Source organism: Euprymna scolopes, chromosome 22 (assembly GCF_053919585.1).
Source record: "Euprymna scolopes isolate OS-2025 chromosome 22, ASM5391958v1, whole genome shotgun sequence".
NCBI lineage: Eukaryota > Metazoa > Mollusca > Cephalopoda > Sepiida > Sepiolidae > Euprymna > Euprymna scolopes.
In genome coordinates, this window is record NC_136503.1 from 24,059,488 (window position 1) to 24,068,957 (window position 9,470).

A 9,470-nucleotide genomic window follows, 5' to 3' on the forward strand; every position below is an offset into this window, starting at 1 on the left:
AATTACACGTGCGGACTTTCTTTTTGCCGACACTGTATATATTAACATTGTTTTTATTTATTTATTTATTTATTTGGGTTTGTATTACCGTACACATAGATTCGAAAAAGTTGTCAAAAAACAAATGTATAACAAATAAATGTTATCAAATGAAAGATAAGTTACTTTTCTACCTAACTAGATATATTTTTCGTGTTTTTGCTCGAAAAGCATACAGTGTTTACCGATGTATTGGAAAATTCAAAATGGCGGCCGACACTCTCTTTAACACGGTAAGTTCAGGAAAAGATGTTATAAATAATAAACTAGACAAAATACTGTTAGAAATTCGCTCATTATATGTTACCGTGACATAAGTTGACATATATTCAGTGTTTTTTTTTTAATTGTATTTTGTCTAGTTTATTATTTATAACACCTTTTCTCAAACTTACCATGTTAAAGAGAGTGTTGGGTGCCATTTTCAATTTTCCAATACATCGGTAAACACTGCATGTTTTTCGAGCTGAATGAACATGTTACATTGAATGAAAACACAAAAAATATATCCAGTTAGGTAGAAAAGTAACTTATCTCCCCTTTGATAACATTTATTTGTTATATATTTGTTTTTTGACAACTTTTTCGAATCTATGTGTACAGTAATACAAACTCATTTATTTATATAAACATTTTTATACAGCGTGGGGGAGAGCAACTTGCTGTATGTGTTTTAATTGATACAGGAATAAGCAAGTTGCTTTGCCTCACCCTAGTAATTTTCTGTTTAAGGGACGTAATTAGGAAAATATTTATAAAGGATTGTCTCCTTTAAGAATAAACATTTTTACATCGAAATATTACTGGTAAACGCGCTGCCTACTAAAAAAAAAAAATACCATAGCTTCTTACATTCTTTACAATATATATTCGCTTTTAATTTGCCTCCTCGCCCTCTCTCTATCTTCTTATCTCTTACCTCGCCTCCCTTACACTTTCTTTCTGCTTTTTTTATTTATTATTTGCGCAATTCGTCCCGTCCCGTCCCGTCCCGTCCCTTATGGATGGGATTTTATTTATTAAAATTTTAAAAATTCAATCGGAAAAAACTAAGAGAACATTTAGAAAAAATAACAATTTAATTTATAATTAAAATATGTATTTTAGTTTTTTCGTAAACAAATCAGTTATTATTTTTTAATTTTTATCGATGACTTCATAAAAAGAATCAATTGTTACGGGTCCTTTAGAATTTTAATGAAAATTTGGAAACAGTTAAACTGTCGAATAAAAGCGTCTTAACTTATTAAATGTTGAAACCTATTTGCACCTACTGGTTTTATAAATATAGCTTAGAACAAAGTCTATTTAATGACCAAACGATGTGGCAATAACTAAATTTTTCTTTTTAATTAAAAATCTATGGCAAAAATACCCGCGAAGTCTAAATATAAGACAAATACATGTAAATATATATGCATATATGTATAGTAGATATAAAACAAATATATTTTATGTATAAATAGAATTTTTATATATAAATTTATTTTAATATATAAATATAATATATTAACATATACATAGTAAATATAAATCAAATATATGTAAAAGAAAATTTATTATTATTATTGTTGTTGTTGTTGGTGGTGGTGGTGGTGTTGTTGCTGCTGTTTACTCACTAGGAGTACTCACACAAAACATTATCAAAGATGGCACTTTGAGAACAACGTACGGTGTTCTCTGGAGTTTGAGTGACAACAAATCTCCCCAGATTTCCAGTACTCCCCACCTCCTTCGATAACTTTTGCAAAAGAATTTTCGTTATCGCAAGAGCCGTTTACTATTGATTTCTCTTTAGCAGATCCCAGCCCTCTTTGCACTGAACTAGTTAATGTTTTCTCTTTGCAGTCTTTCCATCCTCCTTGACCCTCATTTATTTGGTGTGGTGCCAGTTTATGGTCACACACACACACACACACACACACACACACACACACACACACACACACACACAAAGGATCGTATCTTACAGCTATACAGTTGATTTTATGTGGTTCCTTTGCCTTTTTCATCTGTAGTCGTTTCTGTGTGTTCAATTTGTGTCTGTAGTTCGTGTGTATTAGTCTCCACATTCAAGGGTTTTCCTTAATATTTCTACAGCTTTCATTATTGTTATCTGATGTATCTTCTCTGTCATCCCTCTTATTCCAATCTCTCCAATTTTTTTTTTTTCAAATGTGTCGGTATCGTTCCTAGCGCTCCTTCTCCTACTATTAGTGATGTTATCTTAACTTTCTTTATTTTCTAAATCCCTTTGAGCTCTATGAGCAATACTGTGTATCCTCTATCTTCACTCGGTAGCTACTAGAACGGCAAAATCTACAATCTGCCAGGACTTATCCTACTATATTATCCGGTCCTCTTGCTTGGGTTATTAAGATTTATACTTTCAATCACGATGCCTATATTTGTGTTTCAAGGGAGGTAATTGGGAAAATATTTCAAATTAGTTCTCTCCCTTGAAAATTACATTTTGTACATGGATATATCATTGATAATTGCAGGCCTACTAAAAAATTAATATAGCGTACCTCCTGGGTTTCTAAATCCTATATATATATATATATATATATATATATATATATATATATATATATATATATATAGTCTGACTATATATATATAGCAAGGAGACCCGATGTTGCCCAAGTTTAAAATAGGATCAATAAATGTTCAATGTTCAATACTTCCAATATTTTTATTTTTCATCGAAATCGGGGAATTTAAATTCTTTTATTAGGTTCGCCCTTATTTTTTCGTCCAGCTTTTTGTTAGTGTGAAATTGTTTTGGGGGGTTTGTATTACTGTACACATAGATTTGAAAAAGTTGTCAAAAAGCAAATATATAACAAATAAATGTTATCAAAGGCAAGATAAGTTACTTTTCTACATAACTGAATATGTTTTTAATATTTTTATTTACTGTAAATGTTTATTCAGTTCGAAAAACATACAATGCTTACCGATGTATTAAAATTATTTAAATAAGCGCCCAACTCTGTCGTTGATACGGTAAGTTTGGGAAAAGGAGTTATAAATAAAAAACTAGACAAAATACGGCTAAAAACTCGCTCAATATGTGTTACCTTGACATAAGCTTACATATATTCGGTGTGTTTTTAACAGCATTTTGTATATTTCTTTTATTTTAAAATCCTTTTCTTAAACTTACCGTGTCAAAAGAAAGTCGGGCGCCGTTTTAAATGTTCCAATACATCGATAAACACTATTACGGTTCATCAATTAGGCACATCAAACACGGAATTCGAAACCCAAGTCTCTTGCATGCAAGGCGAGTACTCTACACCTTTAGCGCGACCACGCCTTATACAAGAAAGTCTATTAACTAACACGGACATATATATATATATATATATATATATATATATATATATATATATATATATATATATATATATATATATATATATTAGCGTGTCTGTAAAGGAATAGAGGTTTTCATCCACTTGACCAGTCACTTTCTTATTTGTAACTATTAACTCTTAACGTGACTATAAATTTTTTTTTTATATAAACAAGCTAGATTTACTTCTGACTAGATAGATGAAATCCGACTATTCTCAAGACACACGTTAGTATATATATATATATATATATATATATATATATATATATATAATAAATTCCACAGCCAAACAACATCGCAGCCCACAAAAGCCATGACAGTCAACGAACCGGAAGTCCCAGGCGAGTTTCACCCTATTTGGACTCATCAGTTAGACACATCTGAACTCAGGGTTCGAAACCCGAGGCAAGCACTCTACCAACTGAGCAAACGCCCCGCCCACAAGAAATTCTATTAACCAACACAGCTCAAGGAAACCTCGCCGAAATCCAACTGTGAAATAGACCTACTTCGTCTCAACAAGGGGCGCGGTCATCCAACCAGCTAATAACCCCAAGCCGGTGTCTCACAAGTAAGAGTTTCAACTCAAAAGGACGATGCCATCCAGCAATGCTAACCTAGCGAGCAATTAATGATAGGATTTTCAGAGTGTGATATAATAAATTTCTCAGTCAAACAACGTCGCAGCCAACAAGACCCATGACAGTCAACGAAACGGAAGTCCAAGACTCGAGTTTCGCCCTATAAAAGTGAAATTGTCTGTCTGTGTGTACATACTCGGCGTTGCCAAGTCAAAACATAATGCCAGTTTTTAGGTTTTAGTCACATACTATTTAAGATACGCCGAATATGTCACTTTATTACAATTTTCTTAAAAGTAAACTGCATTTCAGATTTATGGAGGCATAAAACAAAGCATCTTCGTCTATAAAAATTAAACGGAAAATAACTTTCATAGCATAAATAAATAAATGCACTTTTTAAAGCGCAACTGTTGGTTGGATGTTTTTGTTTTACAGCATATCAACCCTTTCAGGTTATTTAATGCTGAATCCAGTGATTTTGAAGAACAATTTTTTATTAGAGTATATGTTTTTTTTTAAGTCAGTTTCTATTTACCCTATAGTTGGGACCCTAACAGTTACTACCAGTCCGGATCAGAGTCGACCTGGGAGCAATGGAAATTAAAGGGTGGCTCCATAAGTAATTGCCAACTCTTCTTTCAGGTTGATGTTTCCAGGACTTGCTGCTACACTGGATGCCTAATGTGTGCGTATATATTATAATTTACTTATTATCAAAATTTATATATAATTACTTCCACTAGGCATTAAAGCAATACTCTCCCACTGAAAGAATTTAGTACTCCCAACTTAAAAGGTTTATTTAAATACGATATAATTTCTCCAACTCTAACTGACAGTACCGTTAACTCAGTTGGGCCCAGCATCTGAAGACGAGATTACAAATTACGTTACGAGGGGCGTGCAATAAGTAATGCCCCTGACCCACTTCCCATAGCAGTAGAGCAACGAAACTTGGCACAGTTATTAGTCTTTTTCAACAAAGGAACCATCCAGAGTTATGCATCTATCCCATCGTTTGATGCAGCTCTGGAGACCGTTTGTGTAGAACACCCCAGGTTTGTCCTCCAACCACGACGTGACTTCAGAAATCAAGGCTGCATCATCTGGGAAACGCTTTCCTTCCAAAAACAACTTCATGGCTGGGAAGAGGTGAACGTCAGAGTGTGCAAGGTCAGGCGAGTAGGGAGGATGGGGTAGGATTTCATAACCACACGCCCGTGCTTCTGATCTGGCGACATGCAAGTTGTGGACCGGAGCGTTGTTCTGCAGGAGGAGGATACCTTTGCTGATCTTGCCCCGCCTCTTGATTTTGATAGCTTCCCTTAATTTTCTCAAAAGTGAAGCATAATAGGTTCCTATAATTGTGGTACTCTTTGCCAGGAAATTTGTCATCACTACTCCATCCCAGAAGACTGTGAGCATGACCTTGTCATTGGAGGGCTACACCCTTGCCTTCTTTGGAGGTGGTGAGTCCAAGTGCTTCCACTGCATTGACTGGGCTTTGGTTTCTGGATCATAGTGATGGATCCAGGTTTCATCCCGTGTAATCAGTCTTTTGAAAAACTTTGACTCATCTTCTTGGCACCTCTCCAAATTCATCCTCGAGCACTCGGCGCGTTCGCACTTCTGGAATGGTGTGAGCAACCTGGGAATCCACCTGGCAGACACCTTATGCATATACAAATGGTCATGAATGATAGTTTCCACAGACCCTGTACTAATCTTGACATCTTGGGCTATTTGGCGAATAGTAATGCACCGATCTTCCAAAATGGCAGCCCCAACTTGACGGACAGATGCCTCATCAATGGCAGACTTCCGGCCATGTTTGAATTCACGATGCCACCGTTTTACAAGGTCATATGATGGGGCATTATCACCATAAGTTTCTTTCATTTCATTAAAAGTCTCCTGTGGTGTGCGTTCTTTCAAATACAAAAACCGGATCACAACTCGACATTCAACAGGCTCCATTTCACACCTGATTCAGTTCAAACGCCTGTAAAACAGAAACCACAATTAGTTCAGAGCTGTAAGTGGCCACATAACCCGTAGATATATAAATCATTGCACATGCAAAATTTCAGCTAGATCAAACAACTGGAAGTTGGTCAGGGGCATTACTTATTGCACGCCCCTCGTAAATCTAGGAACACTGATGAGTCGTAGAGACGAAAACACACGTGCAATTAAGCTAAATATAAATTAAATAAAAAGCGATAAACTAAATCAACTTCATGTAATATTTCTAAATAAAACAGTTAAAAAAATTCTATTACAAAAAACAATTAATACCATAGAACTTATTATTAAAATAGATTTTCTTTAATGTAATATGCAAATGATATTATTATTAAATGTAGATTTCCATTTGAATAAATAGTACACATAGAAATCATGCTGGAATAAATATATATATATATATAAAACACACATATGTGTGTGTGCACGTGTGTGCGTGTGTGCTAGTGGGTGTGTAGTTTTTATTTGAAAGTAAAAAGTTATACATGCTACTTATGCTTTGCTTGCCATCTGCATAGCTATCAATTTTTGAGGTAATGGTTAATTTCTTGACTTCTTTTAACACGCAAATAGATCAGCTCTATTTGTGTGTTCGTAGCGATATTTAAAGTCGTCGCGCTTTATATGACGCTCAACGAAATCGAGTCATCCCATCTCTTCGTGATATTCGATAGTGAACACAGCCGAGAAATCTGATCTTGTCTCGTATACATCATGCGTACAGCTTGATCGTTATTCATGAAGGAACGAAAAGAGTGAAAAAAAAAATGGAGTATTGTTTTGTTTTTGTTTTTTTCTGCGCATGCTCACGAAGTACAGAAATAGCGACGCGGAGTTGAATGCGTGACGCGGTTGATTGGAAAATGCTTATTCATATCTTATGATATATTGACAAACGTATTCGGTATCGTCAGTAAGAAACGGAATATGTTAATCGATAAATTGGATTACAGTCTTCTTATGAGCCATCCAAGATAATGATTTCTATTTCAAAAAGTAGGCACGCCTATAGGATAAAAATTACTACGAGAACAGTAGCAAAAACTTGCCATGAAGCAAGAGGACAGCAGAAGATATTGTGTTTTGAAAGAAACAGTTTACTGTGTATTTTTGTATATAATCATGTTTTTCAGCTGTTTTTATCTTTGAAGTAATCCATTTCGACTTCCAGTTAATGTCGGGTTATCAGGAGAGAAAACGGGTCGTTTCAGGGCCTTCCTCTTCTTAGTTTAAGTTAGTATATAATCGTGTTTATCTTTTTTACGTTTGACATTTCATTTCATTTCTTAGTTCATTCACTCGTAAACTTATATATAATCGTGTTTTTTATTCCCCTGAAGTATTTCATTCGTCCTCCAGATAATATTGCATCGTCAGGGGAGAATACGCACCGTTTCGGGGCCTTCCTCTCTACGGCTTGTTCGCGTAGCGGAACAAGCCTATATAACACCACAGTGAAAATAGCGTCTTATTCTTTTTTAAACAATCCCATTTCATTCCCAGATTTAGCATTGACCCTTCAAATCGAATTTATATTTTATTATTCAATTATGGTAAACAAAGGAAATATTCTAGAATTCACTTGTCTATCTCTTAAGTAAATCTTTTCGCACTAATTTGTGAATTTCATAAAATGCGGTTGATTAATAAAGATTTACAAGTTCTCGACAAGGTTTTTAAATTTCGTCGAAGCTGGTTCCCTGTTGCCGTCTGGTTATCGGTTACTTCTGAAATAATTGATGTTTTTTTTTTGTTTTTTGTATTTTTTTTTTCTTCACTTTGGGCATAAGTCGAAAATATTGATAAAAGTCTCACAATGACTTCTTCGAAATCTTAGATAAAATACAGAAAGGAAAACATTTAGAATTTTGTCAACTTAAGAAAAGAAATGAAATCTCCATTTAAACGTACTCCACCCCATCTCCCCAAAAAGTATGAGATTCAAATATCAATGCAATTAACAGAACAAAACAAGATGAAAAACAAATAGAGAAAAAATACTTTATACAGAGTATTCAAAAAATCACTAAAGGCTCGAAAATATTTTTCATTTTACCATTATTCATTATTTGTTTCTTAATTTAAGATATTTTACAGATAATATTTTGGAAAGTAATCCATAATATAAATATCACCTGTCTATTTAAATGTCTACCTGTCTGTCTGTCTGTCTGTCTGTCTGTCTGTCTGTCTGTATGTATGTATGTATGTATGCATGTATTTTTTCTTTTTTCTTTTTTATTTATTTATTTATTTATTTATTTTGCTCAACACACACCTCCAAACACCCAGGTAATGCCGGGTACTCAGGCTAATCTATAATATAAATTTCACCTGTCTCTTTAAATGTATGTATGTATGTATGTATGTATGTATGTATGTATGTCTTAAACTCTCGACAGAAGCGACGGATCTTCACGAGATCGGTATCGTTTTGAAGCTCGACATCTCGGACGACAAATATCGAAAAATTGGCAAAAAACATTAATTCCTTCACCTTCAACTGGGCAGTTTTCTACAAGAAGGGGCCGATTTTTGCAAGTCATCGTATCGGATTGACTTTGCCTAATTTTAACGTTCCGAACTTCTAGGCGCGTCATAGAGTAACGGGCAGATTTCCTTTAACTATCCTTTCCGCCTTCGCGTCACAGGTTCGAGCCTGCTTGCCTGTTACCATTTTTATTTATTTTTATTATTTTTTTTTTTTGCTCAACACACACCTCCAAACACCAGGGAAACGCCGGACACCCAGCCTAGTCTATAATATAAATCTACCCTGTCTGTTTATATGTATGTATGTATGTATGTATGTATGTATGTATGTATGTATGTATACCTAAAACTTTCGACAGAGGCGACGGATTTTCACGAGATTTGTGTCGATTTGAAGCTCGACCTTTCGGACGACATCTATCGACATCTATCAAAAAATTAGCAAAAAATTATTTCCTTCAACCTCAACTTGGCAGTTTTCTACAAGGGGGTTCGTTTTTTTCGCCGATATTTTCGAAAGTTATCCACTCTTTTCGATTGACTAGTTCGGATTTAAACCTTCGCCACTTCCAGTTTGGCGATGGACGCAACAGCAAAGCTTTTTTTTAACCTAACCTACTTTTCCCCCTTTGCGTTACGGTTTCCAGCCTAATACAACTTTTTTTAACACCTCTCTTCACCCTCTCGTTTCTTCTCCCCACTGAGCTGCTTTTTATTCCTACGATTACTACACCACTGCAACACACCCGGGCAACGCCGGGTAACCTCGCTAGTTTTAAATAAGTATAGAATTGAACAATGTACGCAAGTTGTGAAATTCTTTTACTAAATTCAGGGGTCAATTGTTTTGACTCAAAGAACTTATCGACGACATTTTCATGTAAAAGATAACCACAGTCGCAACATCATTCGGAACATTGTGCGTCGAATTGAAGACCAGGGAGCTGTACTAGATCCTCGAC